The sequence below is a fragment of the Chionomys nivalis genome, chromosome 8, assembly GCF_950005125.1.
Source record: "Chionomys nivalis chromosome 8, mChiNiv1.1, whole genome shotgun sequence".
Taxonomy (NCBI): Eukaryota; Metazoa; Chordata; class Mammalia; order Rodentia; family Cricetidae; genus Chionomys; species Chionomys nivalis.
The window spans coordinates 67,539,777-67,565,989 of NC_080093.1; the positions used below are offsets into that span (position 1 = coordinate 67,539,777).

Consider the following 26,213-nt stretch of genomic DNA (forward strand, 5'->3'; position numbering starts at 1 on the left):
GGCCAAGGCCAAGAGGAACCAGGTACCATGTAGCCAAATCTGTTCTGCCACAATCACTCTAGAATAAACTTTCAACCATGAGAACGACACTTCAGGTCTGCATGTGCCCAGATATCTCTCTCTCTCTCTCCTCTCTCTCTCTCTCTCTCTCTCTCTCTCTCTCTCTCATCTTCTCATCTCTCCTCTCTCTCTCTCTGGCTCATCCATTCAACAAAGGTCTAATGGCTCGGGTGATTCAATGGATCTTCGTTGTCAACGTGAGACATCTGGGAATGGAACCTTAGTTAAGAAACTGCCTTCATCAGATGTCTGTAGGGCAGCTTCTTGATTGCTAACTGAGGTGGGAGGGCTCAGCCCACTGTGGGCAGAATCATCCCTAGGCATGAGAGCCTGGGCTATTTAAGCAAGGTAGCTGAATATAAGCAAGCCGAAAATCAGGGTCTTGCTTTAAGTTCCTGCCTTGGCTTTCCTCAGTAATGGCCTGTAAGCTGTAAGGTGAGATAAACCTTTTACTCCCCAAGTTGCTTTTTGTTTCCAGTGATTTATCATAGCACAGGAAAGCTGGCTAGAACAGCTGCCTGATATGTGCTAGGCAGACACATGCTAAATGAGGGAAGGAAAAGATGCCCAGAACACATCTCTGCTCTCATAGGGTATGTGATTTGAAAGAACATGGTCCCCAAAGGGAAAGGCACTATTAGGAGGTGTGGCTTTGTTGGAGTAGGTGTGGCTTTGTTGGAGGAAACGTGTCGCTGTGGACATGGGATCTGAAGGCTTTTTTGCTCAAGCTTCCCTCAGTGTGACACTGAGACCATTTTCTGTTGCCTTCTGATCAAGAACTAGCCAGCACCATGTCTGCCTGCACACCGCCATGCTCCCCGACACCCCAATGAAATGTTTTCCTTGTAATAGTTGCTGTGGTCATGGTGTCTCTTCACAGCAATAGAAATCCAAACCAAGACACAGGGCTTTGGGACTATTGGAAGGGCATGGGCATTCTGAGAGATTATTTGAAAATGTATTACATTCAATAAGAAAAAGTGTGCCTAAAATATTCAATAAAAACTGCTTAGATTAGAAGAGTTGGGACAAGGGGAACCTGAAATGATCCCTGGCTTTTGACAGAGACAGAATATGCATTGGCAGCATTTGCTAGGACGACATCAGCAAATGCCCCAGAGGAGTCAACTTGCTGGAGAAGTTAGTTGTGCCAAGCACCTTGAATTCTTCTTAAAATATAAATTATTGTATTTTAGACATGCAAAGACTTAAAACCATAGAATTTGAATCTAGTACACACAACTCCCCAAGCTTTCATCCATTCGTTTATGCCAATCCGGACCTGGAAGACACTCTATTCAGTGAAATAAGTGTGCTCAACAAACACGGTTCTTGCTTTGTTTCCGCTGCTACGGCGAATACCCTAAAAAAGGAAACCTAAGGAAGAAAGGGTTTATTTACTTATTATTCTAAGCTACAAGTCCATTACTGTGGGGAAGTCAAGGCAGGAAAGCAAGGCATCAGATGTATAGCCCAAAGTGGAGAGAATTAAATGCATGGAACCTTGCTTGTTTGCTCTCAGCTAGCTTTCTCCTCTCTTATAGTGTTAGGATGCCCCCTGCCTAGAGAATGGTGCTGCCCACAATGAGTTGGATCTTCCTCCATAAGTTACCAATTAAGATAACCTCCCACATACATTTACACAGGCCAACCCTTTCTGTATAATTCCTCATTAAGAATCTCTTTCCTAGTGATTTCAGATGGCATCACATCAGCAGTGAAAAATAGTAAACATCAGGAAAAACACCAGGCACTTTTACTCACGTGGGAGCTAAAATTTTGACATCATAGCAGAGAGTAAGACAGTGGTCACTATAGTGGCTGGGATGAGCGGTTGGAATAGAGAGCGTTTGGGTGGAAGGCACCAAGTTTAGTAGGAAGACTCAGTGCCAATGCTCTATAGCACAGCAGGGTGACTACAGCTTACATCTGTTGTCCATTTTAAGATTAAGCAGAAGTATCCAAAGGCCCCTACACAAAACGGTCAGTGTTTGAGGAGGTGAAAACGCTAATTACCCTGACTGGATCATCCGGCATGGTTTACAAGTATTAAACTCGCATACTCCACCCTATAAACAGGTACAAGTATTGTGAATATTAAAATTTTTAAAAAAGACTTCATGTTAGAAAAAATGTTGCAGTTATAACTCAGTGAGATTTAAGGTTGGTCTCTGAGGGCTTAGAGCAATGGTGTTCAACCCTGGCTACATAGTCTCCATCAGTAGACAGGAAACTTAAAAACTGCTGGTATCTAGGTCACATTGCCTGTAGTGGTCTGCCATGGTCCCGGACTGGGTGCATCTGTTCCTGGATGCAATGCTGTAATGATGCGTCTGTACTATCCTCTGGCTATAATAGTTGCCATGACCGAGTTCAGGGGCTTTCCTTGAGACCAGGTACTGCTGCTACTCATCTCTGGATGGCAGACTTAACCAAATCTTCATGTCGGCTGGAAGATAAAGACAAGAGTTCCCACAAATCCAGCCCACACAGTGACTCCTGGAGCACAGGCCTGAGAAATGCATCCTCAGTACACCAACAAGTCCAAGGGATGGTGCAAGGCCTTAGCTACAGCGTGGGCATCACGAAGGAGTTTATTACAGATTTAGGCCCTCAAGGCTGGCTGCAGACCCATGAGTGAGGACTGGCTTTCCACAGTATTACCAAAAGGATCATGTGCACACCGCAGTGTTGAGTGACAAGAGGACTCAGCAGCAGGTTCCAGGTCAGCATAGCTATAGTGTATGACATTAAATGACCTTCAGTTTCTCCAAACCATCTCTGAAAATCAAGTACCTACTTAAATGGGATCTTGGTTATGAGCATGAACTTGTGTCAAAGTAGGTCTTCCTCAGCCACAAAGTGAGGATCAATTATAAGCATTTTTATTTGTTTGTTTTGTTTTCTTGAGATAGGGTTTCTCTGTGTAGCCAAGGCTGTCCTGGAACTAGCTGTAGACAAGGCTGGCCTCAAACTCACAGAGATCCACCTGCCTCTGTCTTCCAAGTGCTGGGATTAAAGGTGTGCACCACCACTGCCCAGCTCCCCCCTGCCTATTAAACATATGTTAAACCTGGTTTGTCTCGGATATGCAGATGAAGCAAACATCAAGAAACTCAAATGGAAGCTGTGTGTGAGCACTGAAACTTTTCTCGTTATTACCAGCGTTCCAACAGTAGAAAGCTTAACCTAAGATGTGAGATAGGGCACAGCCGAGCATGGCATGCTAGGACGACAGAAGGGTATTACTTGATTTCCATAGTGTTCTAACGTGGGATCATTTGGGTACCGTCCTAGCTGGTTCAAAAGCTTCTTAATCCCCACCCACATGCACTGGACTCCATCCTTCCCATCTATTTACATCCCCACATGAGGTACAGGAGTGGGAGGGCTGGAAGGCTTATTCCTATTGTCTGTGACCGCATCCTGAGCTCTTACAGGAGGAATAAAATGGACTTTATTCAAGCGAGACAGCTTAGCAAATCTCCCCATCTAATTCCCCAAAGTGTGAGGAGCAGAAACGTACAACCCTGAGGCTCTACTGAGCTATGGATGGAAGTCTCCAGAATCAGAGGGGAGACAGCCCAGAGAAATGCCAAACTGTCATTTCTCAGGGAAATGGAGTACTTCAAAAGCCAATAAACCCTGAGTGGATGATAATGAGGAGGAAGAACTGGTATACGGCCCATATAAGAATGTCTTGAAGACTTCAACACTGATAAGCAAACAGCTCAAGTTACCAGTTCTATCTGCACTCTTCCTTCTGGAGATGGAGAAGGAAGGAGCTGCCTGGCTCGGAACCTCCACCTTCCTCCTGACTTCCACCATCTAGGACCTCTCACCTGGCAGTGCCAGCACCAGCTCTGGCATCAAGGGTTTTGCATCATTCTCTGGAGTGCAGGTAAAGCCTTCTCTCCTGCTCAGTGGGAGGCAGCACCAGGGCACAGCCTCTCCCAAGCACTGAGGCCTCTGCCTCTCTGCAGAGGGGGGAGTTCTTTTCAGTTGTAAGCGGGGAGTGCTTTGACGCCTGCTACCGGGCCTCTGGACAGTACTGTGAAACTGTTGTGTGCTGTTACTTTTCCAGATGACAATATAAAGTTCCAATTTCATGCTAAACCTTAAGCTTGTCACTTTGTTGCTGACATTTATACAGTTATTGAGCTGATGTAATGTTTTCTGACAAGGACTTTGGAGGGAATTTCTTCTGGCCTGGCAGACACAACTGTGCATCAGGCTGTTCTGGTCCTTTGCACCTTTGCCTTTTCATTAAAAACTGAGTCTGAATTACACCCATTAAGCTGTGGTTGAATAAACGTTATTCCTTATGAGACAAGGGGTTTGGGACCAGGATGCAATGTTCCATGAGCCACTCTGCTCTCAGATCATGAATCCTAGATTCAAATTCGATGAGGAGAGCAAGTAAACAAGAAAGCCATCAGAGACAAAATTTCCAACTCTAGCCATATACTCCCCCTATTTTCTTCTCAAGGAGTCACTTAGCTGCTGGGGTACTTCATGCCACCTTGGAACTGGTGAGATGATGTCCATTTGAAGTGAGAGTCTGCTCTGCGTCTTCCTTTAAAGGCACTCCCACTCTCTAACCTGATTGATTAACAAAACTGGGACTAGAATGCAGCAAGACTAGCAGAATGCTTGCTTGAGGCCCCGGGTTGATGTCTAGTACCACACAAGTCAGGCATGGTAGTGCAGACCTATAAACCCAGAGCTTAGGAGACAGAAAGGTCATAAGTTCAGGGTCATCTTCAGGTGCGTGGAAAGAATTTAAAGCCTTCCTGGAAACCAGAAGACACTGTTTCAAAAGAGGAAAGGGAGCAAGGCAGGGAGAACCCATCCCAAACTGAGAAAATGGACTTTCAAACGCACAGCCAGGGCGCTGTCCACTTTGGAAGATGGGTTTCTGAGATAAATGTGTGTTTGTGAGTGTGTGTGCACATTGCCAAGATTAGAAATATGAGCAGATCCCCTCCAAAAACAAAACAAAACAAAACAAAACAAACAAACAAACAGAAACCAGTGAAGTGAAGGGATTCCAAGAACCTGCTTTTTCTGGGTAACAGACTCGCAGGTGTTCCAGAATTTGATACACACAGTCTTTTACCACAGATGGGAGGGACGTGGGCATAGTGCTCTGTGAGAAAAGCATTGTGCCTCATTGCTTTTGGAGTCTGCAGGCTTTCTTGGCTCGAAGCAGCTGACCATAAATACTGACAGGAGGATCTGCCAGGAAGATGCTCTTAGCTAGGGAGAAGGCAAACGTGAGATTCTCTCACCTTGTTACATGAATATGGGTGCTCACTCATTGTTTTCAATGACACCTGCAAGAGAAATGGGGCAGGAGGGGTGCCAGGTCCACCCAGTGACCCGGCTGGCTGCCTCCCCAGTGATACTGGGTAGCGATCACTCTTTGCTCTCCCTGAAACCCAGATGAATGAGCAGAGGCTTGCGGTTCTTCTCTGGGGAAGGAAAGTCCATTAGCTGAACCTGCTTAGGTACTCAGGTGGCTTTCCTTTTCTCCTCAGCCGACTCTTAAACCAATTCTCACTTCAAAGACTTCAGACGTGAGGAAACTGGTGCTGAAGAAGATGCTTCAAAAACCGATTCATTCTTCTTATAAATGGGAAAGACAATCCCTAACTTCAGATGGAAGCTTGAAGACCCCAGATAGCCAAAGCCACCCCCAGTAAAAGAATGATACTGGAGGTATCACAATATCTGATTTCAAGCTATGTTACAGAGCAATAACAGCAAAACCAGCACGGACTGGAGCGAAAATGGACACATTGGTCAATGGAATAGAACAGAGGATCCAGAGGTAAACACACACAGCTACCTACAGCCGCCAGATCTTTGACAAAGGTGTCAAAAACTTAGCCTGAAGAAGAAACAATCCCAGTAAGAAATGGGGAGGAAAAACTGGTGTCTCTCAGAAGAAGAAAACTAGATCTCCATCTCTCATCCCGTCCAAACAGCAGTTCAAAATGCTTCAAGGATTTCAATATAAGATCTGAAACTACTAGGGGAAAACCCTTTGCAATATTGGTACAGGTAAGGATGAAAAAGCACCAGGAACTTAGAAAACAGCAGCAAGCAGCGGCAAATGGAATCACATGAGATCAAGAAACTGCTGTACATCTAAGAAAACAGCTGGGTCCTGCCAAGCCTACAGAACGGAGGCAACTCCTTGTTAGCTACACATCTGAAGAGGATCCATGACATAGTGACCTCAAAGTTTAACCCCCCAAGCCACAGACAGCCCAATCAATAAATGAGATAATGAAATGGACAGAGAGTCCCCCAAAGTACACGTTGCTAAGAAGTATGTAAAAAAACGTTCAATATCCTGAACTATCAGTGACATGCTAATTAAAACTCCCTTGAGATGCCATCTCACTCCAGTAAGAATGGCGATCATCAAGAAAACAAGCAATACGAGCACTGGTGAGCTTGTGGGGTAAACAGAGTCCTTTATATTGCTAGTGGGAAACGAAATGAATCCAACCACTGTGGAGATCAGTGTGGAGGTTCCCTACAGGCTAAATACAGGTCTATCATATGCCCCAGCTTTACCGCTCTTGGTATGTGTCTAAGGACCCTTAAAGTCAGCCTGCCATAAAGATCTCTTCACAGTTATCCTTGATGCAGCTTGGCTCACAATGGCCAAGTTATGGAATCTACCTAACAGATTTCGTCCATAAGCAAATGAATGGATAAAGAAAATATGGTCTCAATACCCAACAGGGCTTTATTCAGTCCCGAAGAAAAGTGAAATTGTGTCATTTTCTGGAAAATGGATGTAACTGGAGATCATCATAGTGAACAAAACGAGCTAGACTCATCAGATAAACATCACATTTTCTCTTCGTGGATGGTAGATCTTCTCCGGCTACATCAAATTATTGAGATATGGCAACAAAGCAGATGAGACACTGGGAGAAGGGAGGAGGGGTAGAGAGGGAGAAGACAAGGAGGATGTGGAGGTGAGTGTGGTCCATATTCATGACACCCTTGAAAAGACTGCCTTTATGAAACCGTGGAGAAGGAAAATATGAAACAAATATAAAGATGCTGGCCAATGGAAATCTGATGTCAGTGAAGATGTGGATATGAAGAAGATCAAGAAGCAATTAAATTATCATATGTTCCCATACCCAAGATGCCACTGATTTTAGGATTTATCATGTTTTTTTGAACCACATAAAGAAAAAAATACTGACATTGGCCCTCCTATCACACTGCCTGTAAGATATGTTCAAACATTAGCTAATTAGAACGGCCCTGTAGCTGAAAGAACAAATAAGACAAGACTTGAGGACTCATCCTGCCTGTCCTATTGCAGTTTTAACTTTTGCTAGTAATTTCCCAGGCAAGCATCATTCCTGGCATTGGAGGTAGGACTGTGCTTTAACGGAGCAATCTGCATAATCTTCCATCTGATTCAAAGAGCTGGGGTCTCCTTTCCTAAGAGGAAGAAGGGCATCACTGACATCTCGATGACCTGATGGAGGATGTTCTGCAGAGGCTTCAAAAGCAGCTGGGTAGGACCATCCAAAGCTAAGGGTACGGGCGGCAAGCATGCCACGACTGCCTCATAAGGAGCAGTGTGGTAGCGAGAGTCAAGGACCTGGATTCCTCCCCTTAGCACCTTCTTAGAAGAATGCAAGTTGCCTCTCTAGGCTTCAGTAATGAAAGGCAAAATACTAAACAAGCAAATAAAGTCATTAAAAAAAAAAAACTTTAAAGCGTGCTGTCCTGACATTTCTGAGAAATGTCTCTAGATTTTAAACCCAAACAACTAACTGAAAAGTCAATACAGTGCAGACTGAAGAGAACTCAACCGTGAGCAAGCAGGGCTGGGCCTCAGGATGCCACTCTAAGACCTCACCCTGGTCCTGCTAACTGATGTTGACAGTGTTTGAAGAGACCTCTGAGCCGAAGCTTCTACTGCCCCCCCCTCCCTACCAGAGGAAGAATCACCTGATGGAACTCAGGTCATTTTCCTTAAGGTGAGAACAGCACCACGTGAAGCTGAGCAGGTGATGCTGGGGCCTGCGTAACTTCATTTATTCTGGGGGCACAATGAGTAGAGGAGAAATGAGGGTTTTCGGGAGCATCGAGTCTGCAGGACCCAGTGCTGCCATGGAGTCCTGCGTGAGCTTGCATCATGGGATCTTCATTTCCACATTTCCACCTTAGGGTTAGTGATGCCTGATTCTCACTACTGTGAGGACTAGAGAACAGAAACTTCCGGACCCTCAGCCCAGGTCTCGGCAGCCGCCCCTGCTCACTGGCTCACTTCTTCTGACTGGCTGTGGCATCCGCCCTTGCCTCCGTTCTGTGAAGAAGCTCTTTTATAATAGCTTCCTCTGCAGCCTCCAGCTCTTTGCTTATGTAACTACAAACCCACTTAGAGAGAATTCCAGGGTCAGCGTCCAGGGCTCGTCACAGCCTCCGAGGCCCTCAGGAGATGTTAGCAAAATTAAAAATCTTGAAGACAGGAAGAGAAACAGGCGGTGGTGGGGTTTGTCTTCCTCTCTGCAGGAAGCTTGGCGCTCTCAGATGAGAGGGCCCAGACGTGCTTGTGCCAAGTGATTCATTCCAGAAGGTATCTCCTAGACTCCTTGGAAATGAGTTCCAGGTACAGCCTCTCTCTCCCTGTCTCCCTCTCTCCTTTCCCCCTCTCCTTCTCTTTGTCTCTTTCCCTCCCCCTTCTCACACTATGCTTCTAAAATCAACTTCAGACTCCTGATTCTCTTGCCTCTCTCTCCGTAGTGCACCACGACGCCTAGCTTTATATGATCGGTTTCTCAATTCGCAGTTTCTCTTATTTTTTTTTTTTAACTCATGGACTTGGCCTAGCTAAGATACCAAAGACATGGCTTCTGCCCTGGGGAAGTTATACTGAAGAAAAAGAAAATGAAATAACATGAGACATTGCATGGAAAAACACTGGAAGGCGGGAAAAGACTGAGGGTGACCTTGGCTGACTGGAGTCCAGGGTTAAAAGCATCAGCCTTGCAGAGAACTGCTTGTGAGTCCAGGCATGGCTAGAATGGCCAAAAGTTTCTAGCAGAATCGCTTAATCCAGCATCATGAGCCTTAAAAGACAACGAAAAGATGGTCTAGTGAGTACTTGTGTGAGTCATTTGCTTGTGCAAAGGTGGTGAGCTGGGCCCTAAACACCCCGGGAAAGGTAAGCTGAGTCTGGGACTGCTGAAGTTACCCTCTCCTCTCCTGTCCCGTTGAGAACCATCCAGAGTCAAGAGGACCTGGTGGGTACAACCTGGCTGTCTTCCTTTTGATGGAAAGTGCTTGGTGCTTGTTTAAACTCATGCAGTTTCCACTGTATTTTAAGTTCATTGACAAGCTGCTTCACCTTCCTATGCTCTGGACCTGAGAATCCCATGTTTCTTTGCTTCCTAGAGCTTCCTCTGACCTGTGACCTAAGACCTTGAGTCTGGCCCAGCTTCTGGGCCAGCTGTCCTTGAAGAATAGAGAGGGCCCTGCTCTTTCTGAAGCTCAGGGGACTCTGAGATCACTGTAGCAGACAGACTCCCTCCTGTCCCCCACACATAGTGGGTGAGATGTGGTCTCGCACCTTCTCACAGTTGCTTGGAGCCAATGCATCTGCAAGCCTGACTCCGAACTTCTTCCCGTCTATTGGGCACACACTTGCCTGCAAATCTCTCATCGTGTCTGCATCCTTTCTGTCAATGTGTTCATTTGCTGAGCATCTAAAAAGTGCACACGTGGGAGTCAGAGAGACTACTCAGTGGGTAAGAGCAGAGGAAGAGAATGAGGGCAGGTGGTACCCACGCCTTTGCCAATGTTCTAGAGACACCAACCCCAGAAACAGGTATTGGCCCAGGAGAGAAAGTACAAGCAGAGGAAAATTAAGAATTTCTTTTTTAAAACAAGGGATCCACCGTGGCTTCTCTCACCCACCCCAGGGATTGCTGAAACACGTTCATCAGAACCCAGAAATGTTCTTCCTGGGCTTGAGAGAGCTGTGGGTGACTAGCCGGGAAGATGGGAAGTGGCTCTGCTCATCAGAACATCTCAATCTACAGCAGGTCTAAAGCCTCAGGACAACTTCTCCTTTTTTCAGCATGAATGATATGTCACAATGATTTGAAATATAGTACATGACCAAGCCTTCAAAAGGGGGAAATTACCTTTCCCATTATGCCTTGAGGGGAAGCGATAAGAGCCCGGGCAGGATTCCTGCAAAGATAATATTTTAATGGAAAATGCTTTCATCCCACTTCCAAAGGCCTTGACATAACATAAATTTGACGATGGGGCTTGAATAGCAATGTGAATGCTTAGAAAAGGCCAAAAGGCAGTAGATTTGACCTGCTCCCTGAGCTTGTCCAGTGGATGGTGAGGGGCTTTGGCTACGAACTTCATAGAGTTGCAGTGGCTGTCATTACCTGGTATCCTCTAAAGAGAGAGAGCTTCCACCTGCCTGTCTTTTAAGCGATGTAATGGCGAGACAGGAGATAGCATCCTGCAGGCAGTAAGGGCAGGGCTCATAACTGATGATGAACCAATCACATAGCACAGCCCTCAGCATGTTAACTCCCCCCTAAATAGACAAATAACTCTCTGGTTGGTCAAAGGAGCATGGATAGGTTGTGTGGACTCCTCACTGGCTCGGCCCACGCTGCATTCAAGAGTGACTAATGTCAACTAAGATGACCCTCTATTTCTATCCAGTTCCTGCCATAGGAACCATAAAGGACTACCAGGCCGGTCCATGTGGCTCTATTCCTCCCTGGAAACCATCTCTCTCGTGAGCATTTATCACTTTTCCTTAATAAAATCTACAGTGCTCTGCTCACTCCATCCACTTCCTCATTCGTATGGCCATAGAATAATGAGCTCAGAAGCCATGGCTTAGGATGCAGTGCTGACCACAATAGTCTCTTTTACCCCAGCTTCTCGAAGTATACCCACAAAGACGGAAGAATGGCTCCGTCACTCTCAAAGAACTGACATCAGTAGTTCTTGATGCAGGATGTGTTAGGAAAAACAAGCTTTCACTCCTGGGCTCTCAGCCTGCATGGGAAGGGCATACAAGTGAGCTCTGCATAGGGATGTGCTCCTCACCCCGTGGGGTGTGGCCCAAAGAGAAGTCTATAATGGGTGCTGGCCACGAAGCCCAGCAAATTTCCCAAAACTGCATAGTGGAAGAAGTCTAGGGTAGGGTAGCTCAGACTTACAGAAGGCTGGGGCAGGAGGAATCATTTGAGTTGAAGGTCAGCCTGGGATATACAATGAGTTTCAAGTCAACTTAAATTCTAGACTCTATCTTAAAAAAGAAGAAAACAACGTATTGCAATAAGGGAAAAGGAAGTAGACTGGAAGTTACACCGCGAGCTATGCCAGGTGACTCTGTTTTCTTGCTGAGGAAGACAGCAGACGCAGACATTCCCCAGTAACGGTCCAGTTGACTCAGCGGCATTCAGAGATTCCCAGGCTTCCCTGGTATTTTTCTCTCTGAAAATAATCTTTGTATAACCAAAGACCAGTCATGATCGCCTCTCAGATTCTCAGAGGAACTGACCATAAATATGTCAGAGAGCTTCACATCTTTGGTCTTGGTAAGGATGCCTTCCCTATTACTTACATTTAAACCTAAGTGAATGAGTACTTTGTTTATATGAAAACTGTGGCATTATTTGTTTAAGTCTGGAGGGCCATGTTAAGTTTGGGACAGAAAATGTATTGTGCCATCATCTCCATGACCTTCTCAGACAATGGCTAACTGATCATGGGCTTTTATCCCAAAAGCCAGCTTCAGGCTTCAAAGCTCTCAAGAGAGTGTGTGAGTGAGGTCAGTGAGCAGAAATCCTCTGTGGGCATCTCTTGAACTATCTACTCCAAGTCAGCCTCATCTCCCGAGGGTTGTAAAACTTGGGTTCTGCATCAGCCTACATGGGTATAGTGTCTTCCACAGAGATCTTGTCTATTGGCTAAATGTGGATAGCCACACCTGCGGGAAAGCACTCTGGAAGCAGAACCCAGCGTGCGGCTCTAAGCTGCCGTTGTGTTTCCATAGAGCTCTGGCAAACAGAGACCTGGGAATACTGACTGTAGAAGCTGGGCTCGAACTCAGACCTGTCTTCCCCTAACTTAAAACACAGATGCTGCTTTTCCATTCTCTCTGTCATCTCCTTGTCACTTCAGAGCGCTAGCTAGACAACTGCTAGACCTCACATCCTATTATCTCTGACTTTAATCAGCTCTCTTTTCTTTTTCCCAGCATAGATACACCCAGCAACTCCCAAACTCGGGACTTCAGACCTTCTAATTGAAGGTGTATGTTTATTAAGTTTATTATTATTATTATTATGTTATTTAATATGAGTATTATGTTTAAAAAACCAGAAAGTTGATAAAATTAAAAACATCATTTTTAATTTTAAAGACATCATTGCATTGAAAAAAGAATAAGAGCAAAATGAAGAGATGGAAGGAAACAGTCAGGCCAGGGTGGGCCCGAGTATCACCCATGAAAGGCTCCTGATCTGTACCCATGGACACGGAGGTTGTGGGGGATGACAAAGTCTCTGGATACTGCAGCTGAGACTGTGTTGGAAGAGAACTAAATAAGCCCTAGAACCCCAAGACTACACAACCTTCCCAGGAAAAAGGACAGCGTAGACATGTTCCATCTCTGTGCCGTATGGAGGGATGTGAGACCCACCAGCCAACTCCTGGGCTTGCTGCTTAGTTTATGATCCTCGTGTGGGCTCTGCAAATCTTTATGTGAAGAATTAACTGTTTGAGTGGTTCTAACGAGGCTGTGCTACAGTGCAGTTGGCAAATCTCTTCTCTACAGGAATTCAGCATCCACCCAGACTTTCCCAAAAAGCACGCATGAGAACACACAGGGCAAACTGACTCGCTACCAACTGAGATACCCTGATGACAAAGCAGAGACTATAAAATCACTATATTCAGTCTGTGTCGAGATTTATTGAGAAGCAAGGAAATGAGGACAGGATAGTCATGATCAAGGAAATAGAAGATGGATGTTTTAAAGATTTTCTTTTATAAATTTATGTGTATCCATGTGTGCCGCATGAGCTGATATACACCACATACATACATGGGCTTTGGAAGGCAGGGCTACCTGAGTCCTTTGCAAGAGCTCTTAACTACTAAGCCATCTCTCTAGCTCCAAATTATATGTTTTAAAGACCAAAGAGAATTTTCATAAATGAAAAACACTAACCATAAAATGTATAAACTCAACAGAGGTTAAACAGCATTTGAGGAAAACTGAATAAAGAATAAACAAAATAAAAGATTCATTTGTTTTCATAGAAGTCACCTAAAAAACAACAAAGGAAGAAGAGTAACTTCCAGTCTACTTCCTTTTCCCTTATTGCAATACATTTTTTTCTTCTTTTTTAAGATAGAGTCTAGAAGAAGAGTGGAAAAATAGAAACGACAAGTTGAGAGAGATGGGCTGGGAAGATGACTCAGCTGTTAAGAATATTTACTGATCTTGTGGAGAAGCGAATTGCACTTCCCAGCATCAGGAGGCAGGGCTCATAGCTGCCTGGAACTCCAGTATCAGGGAATGTCATGATCTCTGCTGGCCTCCTTGGGCACCTGCACTTTTATGCAAAAGCCACAGACATATAATTTAAAGATGCAGACAGGAACAGGCAATCGCATGAAGAAGTCTAACAAGTGCCTAACTGAAACACTGAATGAAGAAATGATTCCATGGAGGAGAAACGAGATTCATATCTGTAACCATTAAGGGTATCTCTAAATGCTGAAAGACATGTTCATAAAGCCAAAAGAATCCCAAATAAGACATGGAAAAAAAAACATATGCCTAGATATATAATAGTAAATATTCAGGAAATAAAAGGAAAGCCAAAATGTTACCGAAAAAAAAAATCTAGCCAAGTAGAAAAGAAAAACTTTGTATGAAGTAGTAACAAGATTTACAGGTAACTACAAACCCTAACCAAACACTTCATATAATAAAATAGTGGAATCCTATACTGAATAAAGATGTCTTCCAGAAATGACAGCACATAAAATATACAAAGTGAAAACAAAATTTTCCACAAAACAATAAGGAACTATAAAGCTTGTCCCTTGGGTTATGGGTGGGTAGCCTGAGCGAGAAGGAGGGGAGAAAAGAAAAGACGCTGCCAGTGGCTGAACTTCGCCCTGTGGGCTGGGGGCTCTGCTGGAGAGAAGGGGACGAAAATCAGGCTTAGAAGGAAAACAAACGTGAGGCAGCACTGCGACTTAACCCTGTGCTCACCAGACCACAAGCATTTTCTTTCTTTCTTTCCTTTCTTTCTTTCTCTTTCTTTCTTTCTTTCTTTCTTTCTTTCTTTCTTTCTTTCTTTCTTTCTTTCTTTCGGATGAGAGTTTTTATTAGTCCCACCCAGAATCTTTTTTTAATTAATTTATTTTTTTATTAAAAATTTCCACCTCCTTCCCTCCTCCCACTTCCCTCCCCTCCCCCCACTCCCCCTCTCCCTCCCTCTCCAGTCCAAGGAGCAGTCAGGGTAGGAACTCTGTCTATACACTGTTCAGAGAAAAAGGTACTCACTCAAGACTTCGTTACCATGTGTATCAAAACTGAAGTTTATAAAACTTTCAAAGGCAAAGAAGAAAAATATAGACACAGACAAGAAAATAGTACAAAATGAGAAAGTATATAAAGTTACTATAAATAGTCTCATGCTTCAATAAAGACTAGAAATGCAAGTGAAATTCTTATCTTAAATTTTTAAGTACATGAACAGGGTGTATACAATAGACAAATTCTAGACAAATATTCAACACTGGAAAGCTGAATCAATGTTAACATAATATTATTTTTTACTAACATTACTATATTGTGGTAATAATTATATCCTTGAGACCACAGGTCATATTTACATAAGATTTTGTGTCTATGTTTCACTCTTAGTTAATCACCCCGTGACATCATGCAGAGTGCCATGAAAATGACACATTTCGAGAGCAAAGGCAGAGCCATAAATGTCATTCAAGTGGTCACAACAGGGATTTACAGCTACCCACTGGGCCACGAGGCCAAGCCTGACCACGTCACGCGGACACCCACACCAAGCTCTCAACCTGCACCTCCTCCATTGCGACAGCTCCATCTTTGCAGGGGATACCCCGGGTGCCGAGCTCTGCGAGCCAGTGTGAATAAGACGCTAATGACCAGAAAGTGCTGGAAACACATACTCTAATTACAGAGCCTTTAAATCGCATTCTTATGATGATAGTGATTTGGTTAACCAGAAAACAGAAACTCTTTCCTCAAGAGAAAGCAGAGGAGGAAGCCTGCCGGAACGGCGGCTCATTATTCAAGTGCAATGAACTCCAACTAATGCTTAATTACGAGAGGCGCGGGGAAGATCAGAGGAGAATGAGACATGGCATCTCGCGAGGCACTTGATTGATTTCTCAGATTACAGAATTCAAGCTACTGCAAATTCTGAACACACAGACGCAGGCAGCAAAGGCCCAGGGAGCACACATGGCTGGTGGAGGGAATGAAGGCAAAAAGAAAGAAACCAGCTGGGCTGTCTGACCCAGCTCCTAGACTGGAACCTATTTCAGATTTCATTACTATTTTACTTTTCGAGTGCAGCTATTTTTTAACGTTGATTTATTTGGGGGACAGGTCCGGGAACATGACACACGTGTTAAGCTCAGTAGCCAGTCTGTAGGTATTGATTCTCTCCTTCCACCATGCGGGTTCTGGGGAGGGAAGTTAGATTCTCAAACCTTTACTGGGTAAGCCAGCTTGCTGCCCCAAGGGCAGCTCTTTCTTAAGGTGGAAACACAGACTTTGTTCTGTCTCCTCTTCATTACCCGTGACTGTGCCATTTGTTAGGATATTCAGCATGATTTTACAAGCATGGAAAAAATTATAAACCAAAGACTTTGATTAATTCTTTTCCTTGAAAGTTAATACCAATGAAATGCACTCCACAAACATGAAAATGAAATAAAGTTCCTCTGATATAATGTTTGTTGAGGAAAAAAAACAACAGCTGCATGAATAGCAGATTGAAGCTTTCTTTGCTGACAATGCCTTGATCTAAATCCAGCCAGTCTCTCCTGTCAGTAGCGTTTGCATCTATGGATTCATACAACCAACTGCAGACGAAAAATGTTTGGGAAAATGTAGCACTTGTATTGAACACATATAGTCTTCTTCTTCTTCTTCTTCTTCTTCTTCTTCTTCTTCTTCTTCTTCTTCTTCTTCTTCTTCTTCTTCTTCTTCTTCTCCTTCTCCTTCTCCTTCTCCTCCTCCTCCTCCTCCTCCTCCTCCCCCCTCACCCCTCCCCTCCCTTTCCCCCTCCCCCTCCTCCTTCTTCCCTAGTGGGATGGTTATTTATACACCACTTACACTGTATTCAACAGTCCAGGGATTGGAGGTTTAAAGCACACATGAAAATGTGCGCAGGTGGCACACATAGGCTATCATTTTCTACAAAGGACTTGAGCACCCAGGGATTTCATGTCTATAGGAGGCATTGAAACCAATCCCCACAAACAGTGAGCGGTGACTGTGTAAAGCAGACACATATTTATACAAAACGATATCTCCGTTTGGAGCCTAACTTCACTGTTTTCTGGCTGTGTGACTTTGGACAGGATACACAGCCCTCAATTTTCACCTGAAAAATGGACACAGTTTTTTGCCATTGTGAGGTTTAAATGAGATAATGCATGTCAAAAACTTACTGTATGCTGGGCATACAATAAATGTAGCTGAAACACGGTTGAAAACCTCTGTACATAGTTTAATATTCTCAGCAGGAGACCGGACTTCTATGTGCCCCTTCTATTGTGAATGGCAATCTTACATTTCTTTGCTGTGTCCACTGCTTGGCACCCTATCCACGACATCTGAAACATCCTGTTCCCAAACAGATGCATGGGGCAGAAATAGTTCAATTTAAGCTTAACGTTTCCACTGCCACTTTAACTATGAGAATGAGGAAAACAGACAGGAGGAAAGTCAAGGATGCCAGCTTTTTGCTGTCTGTATGACTAGAAGATACACTTCCCAGGATGCTAAGAGGAAGTTTCATCAGTGTGATTAAAAAAAAAAAATCACTCCCAGGAATCTTTGCAAAACACAGGCACCAGGGAAAGTGCTTAGTATAGGAGAATTCATTGATTTATTGAGAAAAGTGTTTTAAGGCAAGAAGAAGAAGAAGAAGAAGAAGAAGAAGAAGAAGAAGAAGAAGAAGAAGAAGAAGAAGAAGAAGAAGAAGAAGAAGAAGAAGAAGAAGAAGAAGAAGAAAAGAAAAAGAAAAAACCCATAAAAACCAAAGCAAATCCCCACCCCAAACTGAGTTGTGGATATTAAGGACCCAAACTGTCACTCTCAGTTGCTGGTAAGGTTCTCAGAGTAGAGTATCCAATCTCCTAATGACCCCACCCTTCCTCCAAAGCAAAGAAAGATGAGCAGGCTTTTAGGTACAAGTCACAAGGCTGAGAAAAGAGATTTCAGAGGTAACAGCTACAGTCCGGTCTCCCAGGAGACAGAGCCAGTTACTTTCTTGTGTAAAGGTTCCTTTCATTGTGCCTGTCCTTCCTAAATGGAGTTTCTCTAGGACAGTGTCATCTTGGTGGACCTCTGCACCCTCAGCACTTCCTTTAGTGCTTGGCAGCAAGGAGGCAATCAAACAACATCTACAGAAAGAATGGATGAGACATCAAGACACCAGTTCAAAGTTGTGGCTTTTAGTGAGAGATGTAAGACTTGAAATCACTTCCATCTCCTTCTCTGTTTACCCACCCACCCAACTCCTTAGTCACAGAGGGAGGCAGATCCCAAGTCTCTTTCCGTCTACAGCTAGTGGGTCTGGGTTCAGCTGATGTTCATCAAACTGCCCAGAAGCCCATCAGAAAGGGCATCATGAGCTCCTGGGGAACGGACTGAACAGTTTAGCTCAAGGATGCAGAGATGTCATGCTGCTCTGGGGCTTCTGCCGTTGCTTTCTATTTCAAACTCTTTCCATGCGTCAGGAGAGAAAATGCAAAGCCAGGTGCCAAGTAGAGTTCCAGCGATGCTGATGAGAATCCAAAATCCTTTGTACCTAAGCAGTCCCCATGCTCTCTACACAAGGCAGAGAAAATTGAAGTATGATTCTAGCCCGAGGAAGTCAGCCTAGTGGGCCCAACTAGGAGAGCTCCTCCATTCTTCATTCAGATCAGCCACAGAACAAGGAGAAACAGTTTCTGGTCTACCTCACGGGTACACACATTCTTCCACGGAGCCGATCTTCTCTTCTGCAGAGGCTCTGCCATTGATAGCCAGCTGGAGCCGGTTCTTCACTTGCCCTCCATTGGTATTTTCCTTGCTTCCTTCTTACTGTGTTGCCTGGATCTCCCCTCCTCTTGCTCCTGCAGGTTTGGGAGGAGGGTGCCGTAGACTAGGATGCTTAGTTTTTATTGTCAACTGAACACAAGAAAGAAATTCCCGGGAAGAGTCTCAGTGGGAGACTGCCCTTATCAGGTTAGCTTTCGGGCTTGTTTGTGGGGAATTTATCTCTGTTACATTAATTGCTGTGACAGCTTAGAACAGGTGGCACCATTCCCTAGGCTTAGGTTCTGTAGACATGTGGTGACATCAGGACGAGTGGTAGTACCCATGCATTTATTTCTCTCTGTTCTTCACTGTGGTTGTGACTAGCTGCTTTAAGTTCTTGCTGCCTTAAATACCCTGCTATGGCAGACTATAACTTGGGACTTAAAGAGAAAATAAACCCTTTCTCTTCTAAGTTGCTTTCTGTCAGGGTAATTTTATCACAGCAACATGAAATGAAAGGAATACATAGCCCTATACTGCCCACTCAAGAAACAGTTTTGTCCTGTTCCTTGTAGCCAAAACCCAGTACAAGAAGTCAGAATTGTTCCAGCCATTAGCAGGAGCTCTACATGGAGCAAGGAAGGAACAAGACAGCCTTGGGAGAAGAAAACCAGGTGCTGTGGTCTAGATGTTTATGTTCTCCTAAAACCTCTGCTTCTCATGCATACCTCACGATCCTTTTAGGTTAAAATCTACCTCATCTGAAACAACTCTACCAGCTTCCTCCAAGACAACTTGCTCACCTCCTGGTGCTGCTGCCTCTAACTGCCAGCTCCCCACCTGGAAGGCCAGCAGCTCTGTCGCCATTTTCTTTGACTTTGTGAAATTCTGAATCTGTCTCAAAATGAGCAATTCTCCTTCACTGCCAGCATGCGACACCTTTACCTTGTACAGCTTGCTGTGTCAATCTGAGGTTACTGTAACTAAGTACTGTACAGTGTTGACTTAGAAGCAACAGAAATTTGTTTCTTACAGTTCCAGAAACTGAGAAATCCAAGACCAAGGCTGACTGGATGTCTAGTGATAGTACTTTGCTAATGGATGGTTCCGTCTTGCTACATCTTCTCATCGCGGACATGGCAAAGTGACAAGGTAGCTCCCTGAGGCTTCTTCAAGAAGGGTTCCATCCTGAGTGCTGTCTTTGAAATTATCTTTTCCAGTCTTCCTCCTTAGACTATCCTACTCATGGTTAGTTTTCAGCTCCTAAATTTGGGGAGGATACATTCAGTCAGTTGCAATAGCCATATTCAAATGTCCAGTAACGAGGGAGAACTGAGCGAGGGTGAGAGGTTCACCCTCACCTAGGTCTTAGAAGGAACAGACGGCAGAGAGCAGGTTACTTCTAAAAGGGGTCGAGTGCTCTTTTCATAACATGCTGACTTTGGTTTTCCCACGCCTTCCCCTAACGGCAAAGAATGAGACTATCAGCTAGGAAGCCAAACCTTGGAGAATGTCGTCAATTTGACTCTAGGTACAAATTATGCACCCCACATGTAAATAGCATTGTGCTCATTTGTAGAACACCCGCACCTCTGCCCCTTCCTCCTGAGAGTGAGCCAATAGATCAAGCAACAGGGGACCATCTGCCAGAGTCCCGGGTTCCTTCACTCTACCCTTCTGCCCTCTGCCTGCATCCATGCCATCAGCTTCAGTTTTGGGTACCCCCTTCTTGAAAAGAGGGGTGACATACCTTTCTGATCACTAATGCAAGCCCAAACCCACAACTTTGAAGACACGAGACTCAGGGACGGCAGCTGGTCTATGTACTGCAGTGCTGAAGTAGGTCATAGATTCAGTAAAGTTTAGTGTAAAAAAAAAAAAAGCGCAATAGCATCCAGTGCCTTTGTGAAGTCAGTAAAAATGCTCCTTCTGGTCTACCAGTCAGACTGCTTTTCTGCAAATGAGCACAATACTGTGCACATGTAGAATACAGAATCTGCACACTGAGTTGAAATGACAGAATTCCCTTGAGACTTGCTAAGATACTCTTTTTTGGTGGTCAGTGGAGACAAAATGAGAATCTGTAATGTCAAAGTCTTGATGTCAAGACAGAGCCCACATTTTCACTCAGAGAAAAGTGACAGCCTCCATATTTCCACTGCATAAAGCAGCTAGGATTCAGTAATTTAAATCATATGTATTAGTTACTTTTCTTGTTTCTGTGATGAAATATCCTTACAAAAAGCAACTAAAGGAAGAAAGGGTTTACTGGCTCACGGGTCAAAGTTAAAACCCATCATGGTAGGGATGTCACAAGAGGATAAGCTTGAAGTAACTGGTTACATTGCATCTACAGTCAAGAAGCACAAAGTACAGAATTCTTTTTTTTTTTTTTTTTCAAGACAGAGTTTCTCTGCAGCTTTGGAGCTGTCCTGGAACTAGCTCTTGGAGACCAAGCTGGCTTTGAAATCACAGAGATCCGCCTGCCTCTGCCTCCCAAGTGCGGGATTAAAGGTGTGTGCCACCACCACCTGGCCAAACTACAGAATTCTTATATTGAGTTCACTTTGCTCTTATACAGTCCAGGATCCCAACATGGTGTCACTCACGTGAGTGGATCATCCTATCTCATTTAACCTAATCATGGTGGCCACTCACTGATATGATGAGAACCCTGTCTCCCAAAGGATTCTAGATCTCACATTGACAAATGTCATTAACCACCATACCACCCAACTATAGGCAGTAAAACATTGAATTTAGAGGAAATTCTTTGGCTTTAAGCCCTAAGGAGATGCAAGCTTGTGTCAATGTCTAGGAATACATCCTGCTAAGATTTTTCTGGACTTAATAAAACACAGAAACAATACAACCCTTTTGTATTAATAACACAGTCACAGAATGACCACCTACAACTAACTATAGGGTGAGTGTTCTGTTTTGAGGTTACTAAGCAAACAAATATTTCTTTAGATCTGCTACATTTTGGGCTAGTATGTTGATTCTAGGGAACAAATATCAGACTTGGCTATAATCTCAATGAATTTAGAGACAGAAATCATTATTAATGTCCAAGAGTTATCAGTAAGAAGCAAAATAGGCTCTTGGGAAAGAGGATGCTGGGCGGGAGCAGGAGAGATCCACCATCATCTATACAGACGATTGGCAGGGAAAGGCTATGCAAGGAGTACTGAGGAGAGTGGGCAAACAGGGATCAGCATGGATCTGTGAAGAGGAAATACTGAATACAGTCAAGGTACCACCAGATGCCAGTGAGGAGCTCGGGTACAGAGCTCAGAGGTACAGTGATGCACAGCATAAGGGAAGCCCTGAGTTCAAGCCCCAGCATACGAAAGAAAAGGCTGCAAGTGTAGCTGGGAGGGAGAACAGTATGAGAGGAAACCTCAGGAATCATTAGGGATACAGTTTCACAAGGATTTTAGTAAGTCATTCAAATTTTATTCCAAATCGGTTTTACCTGAAGACATCCAATGGATGGTAGGAAATGAGTTAGATACGTATGAATGGCTGGGAGATGAGCAGATGCAGAATGAAGAAGACTAGCTAGGAGCCACTGAACTTCAGTTCTCACTGGATCTTTTGGATGCCAAGAAAGCCAGCCCACAGGGAGGAGGCATTCAGGTCAGTCCCAGCTTTAAGGCCTCTAGGCCCTGCGTCTGAACTGCATGGTGTCTTCAGGAGTGGAACTTTACCTTCCACCTCTGGGGAGTAAATAAGGGCAGCTACAGTAGGCGACATTTTGGGAGTTCCTTGGACAGCTCTGGCCGACAACTTAAGAGAGGGCTTCTCGTGACTGATAGCGGATTTTGCTAGGTGGTCTTTGGCTTTGGAGGAAAGACTATCAGCCCAGATGAGAAAAAGTCGTTAAAATTATCTATGTATATTTTACATAGATTATATGCATTATAGATTTTTTTTTAGCTTGGTAAATAGTTAATAGTATGATACCTTGTGACCTTTCCAGATATCCTATTAGTTATTTTATCAACTTCCTCCTTCCTCTTTATTTACTTCCTCTCTCTAAAGAGTCCTCTCTTTTCTCAGTTCCCCATCTGATCATTTTGTACACTCTGTTTTGATTATCTTCATACCCCTCCCCCCACTTCTCCCAGATGCACACCTTTTCCCCTACCCACCTGACTTTGTGTCCTCATTTTTTTTAAGCCCATCCATTCCTTAGTGCCGATCTATAGTCTTGGGTGTACGGCCATGTACTAGAGCTTGTTCAACCCATCTTATTTATTTTTACTTTTTAAAAATATATGTCTATGTGCCTATGTGCCTGTTTGTGCACCACACGCAGGCATGTGTGCAAGACGGCTGGAAGAAGGCATCAATCAGAGTCTCCGGAACTGGAGTTATAGGCAGTTGTGAGTCACCCACTGTGGATGCTGAGACTTGAACCCAGGTCCAAGGCAAGAGGAGCAAGCATTCTGAACTGATGAGCCATCTCTCTAGTCCCAGCGATTTCCTTTTCATTGCTATCTCTTCTCCTGCTGACAAACATTGGTATTGTTTCTGGTTTGGGGTTATTAGAACAAAAAATACTATTTTAATCCTTTGTAGAAATTCCTTTGTGCGCGCAAGCTTTTCTCTTGGGAATGGATCTGCTGGGTAAGAGGACAAGCATGGGACTGAATTTTATAAGAAACCAGAGACCAATTTTCAAGGTGGTTGTTTGAATTGATGCTTCTATTAACAATAGTTGAGACTGCCACTCAACTGCACAGCCAACGTGTGACAGAGTCATTTTCTTTATTTTAGTCGTGTTGTGAAGAAGCGCTATCATGTGTAGGGTTAATATTTTCTGTCTTGAGCATTCTGTCTCAGCCCTCTCACACCTGTCAGTCACATCCTACAACCCCAGCCCTGGCTTCTCTTTTTAAACCACTGATTTGCAAGAAGGCCTCTGTGAAACACATGACTAAGGAATATTTCCCTCCAGTCTGTGACTTGACTTCTAATTTCCCCATTGTCTTTGGAGGGATAGAAAAAAAAGGGGGGGATTTTGGTGGAATTCTAGTTATCATTTTATTCTATTGCTTGCATTGTATAGCCCTTCTAAGACATCTTTGTTTATCCCAAAGTACTGACGATGCTCTTGATAGTGCCCTCTAGAGGATTTTTTCCTTTACGTTTATTACCTGATCCAGTTTGGATTAGTTATGCATATGGTGTGTTATGGCTCAAAGCTTTTCTTTTTCTTTCAAATTTTTATTCAGGAATTTTATTACCACTAACTGAAACTTTCCCTTATAAGTTACCTTGGTATCCACGCCAAATTTAGACCAACCACACGTGTGGGTCTGTTTATTAGCATGGTGCTGTCCCATTAACAGCCCTCTGCAGTCTTAAAAAGTTTTATTACTTTATTACTTACTTAATTTTTGTATGTGCATGTATAACTGGAGAACGGTGCCCAAGTGGAGGTCAGAGAAGAACTTGAAAAAGCCAGTTCTCTTCTACCATGTAGATCTGAGGGATGGAACTTGGGTCACCAAATTTATTAGTAAACACCTTTATCTGCTGGACCATCTCACTTCTTCACCCACCTAGTCTTAAAGCTCATAGGATCACTACATATTTTGTAATAACTCTTAGAATTAGGTAGTTTAAGCATTTCAAATTTGTTTGATTATCCTGGGTTCTCTGACTTGGCTGATAAATTTGATAATCAAAGTTTAAATTTCTATCGCAATTTTTAAAATAGAACTATGCAGAACACAGTATATATTCTACTTCCTTAAATCTTTCTTAAATAATACTTTATAGTTTTAAAAATGCAGGGCTTTAATTTTCTGTTTATTACTTATGGCTCTCTATATAGAAGCATGTGGAAGTGGCATTTTTAAAGTTTCTAACTGCCAGTTTCTATTATAAATATACAATTGATTTATCATGTTGCCCTTCTTTCAGAATGCCCATGGAATATCATCTTAATTAACCACTCAAATAATAATATCTACATGGGATTCAATCACATGGGACTAAAATAAAGATACTGGTATTTTTGGAAGGCCAATGACATTGTTTTTATGATAAGACTCTAAAATATTTCTACACTTGCTTTAGAGATGAGAAAATAAAGGCCTAGGTAAGTCAGATTATCAAAGTCCTTGAAGTTGCCTTGGCCTCACACTCTTGCCTTTTACATTTCAGTGCCCATAAACGTTCCACTCAGTCTCACGGTTTCTGTGAACTAACATCCAAAGCAGTGCCCCAGGGCCTGACAGTTGGAAGGGATTGCACCTCATGAATCTGAGCAGCCTACACTAGGAAAGAGGAGTGCACAAGAAGAAAAATGATGTTGGCTAGGTTTGTGTCAGTTTGACACAAGTTAAAGCATTTCTGGGAGGAGGAAACGTCAGTTAGAAAATGCCTCCGCATGGGAGTCAGAGACAGGTGAAATTCTGGGTTCCAAGCCAGCTTGGTCTACGGAGTGAGTTTCAGGACAGCCAGGGCAACATAAAGAAACCCTGTCTCAAAAAATCAAACCAAACAAACAAAAAACAAAAAACAAGAAGGAAGGAAGGAGGGAGGGAAGGAGAGAGAGAAGGAGGAAAGAAATGAAGAAAGAGAGGAAAGGAAGGAGAGAGAGACAGAGATAGAGAAAGAGAGGGAGAGAGGGAGAGAGAGAGAATCCCTCCATGAGATCTGGATGTTATTAATTAGTGACTGATGTGGGAGGGCCTAGCCCATTTTGGTGAGGCCATCCCTGGGCTGGTGGTCCTGGGTTCTATATAAAAGCAGGGTGAGCAAGCCATGGTAAGCAATCCAGTAACCAGCACTCCATATCTTCTGTATCAGTTCCTGCCTCCAGGTTCCGGCTCTGTTTGAATTCCTGTCTAGACTTCCTTCAGTAATGGGCTACAATGTGGAAGTGGAAGTCAAATAAACCCTTTCCTCTCCAGCTTGCTCTTAGTCATGGCGTTTTGTCACAGCAATAGTGACCCTGACTACAAAAGATGCCCCTTGGTCTTTCCATGTGGGTCAAGAAGGGTCCCCATGTGTTCAACAAAATACAGTTGAGGGCAGAAAGCAGCTCCTTGGTCAAGTGTAGAGAGATGACATTGATCCACATTGAGTGACTGGGAACCCCTTACTTGCCCATTGGAATTTCCCTGCAAATGGTCAACTGTTTTTTCAAAAGCTTACAATGCCACCTTCCATTCTAAAGGCGAGACTGAGGAGGGAGTTGAATCCCACTTGCAAGGGCTGTGTCTAGACGAAGCCACCGAATTCCTAATCTCCAGCCCCTTCTCTGAAAGGCACTTAGTTCTTCCTAGTTAGACCACACATTTGTTCTGGGACCTCTCCTTATGGAGTGCGTACCTTACTCTAGGAAATGGTTCAGGCATTATTTGGAAATATCCCCAGTTGGAATTCCCCATGTATTATGAAAGAAATTGTTGAATAATTGTGAATGAGGCAATTCTTGGGGTTGAGGCCACAAGGAGCATAGGGCTTCCTGGGATATAATGGGAACTGAAGAAGACTGCACAGCAGGGAGAGAGAGCTGGTGAGGTGTAAAATCCACGACAATATCTTATCATCAAGAGGACTGAAATGAAAAGCTGGAGGCCAGCCAAGACCTCATCCTGCCCTCCTTTCTGCTGCACTATCACTTTAGGCCAGAGCAACGGACAGAAGCAGCATCTTGAACCTAGTTCTCCTCAAAATGGCAACAATATGAGAGATTCTGATTAGCCCTCAGGGAGTGCATCACCACACGTCGGGAATTTTGAGTTGATGTAAAAGTTTTTTTTTGTTGTTGTTTTGTTTTGTT

The 26,213-nt window shown here is 43.8% G+C and overlaps 1 protein-coding gene across 3 annotated transcripts in view; it reads right to left on the bottom strand.

Annotated features, from left to right (window-relative positions):
- The window catches only part of Plpp4 (phospholipid phosphatase 4), a 144,016-nt gene that overhangs the window by 13,043 nt on the left and 104,760 nt on the right, over window positions 1-26,213 (bottom strand). The window lies entirely within an intron of this gene.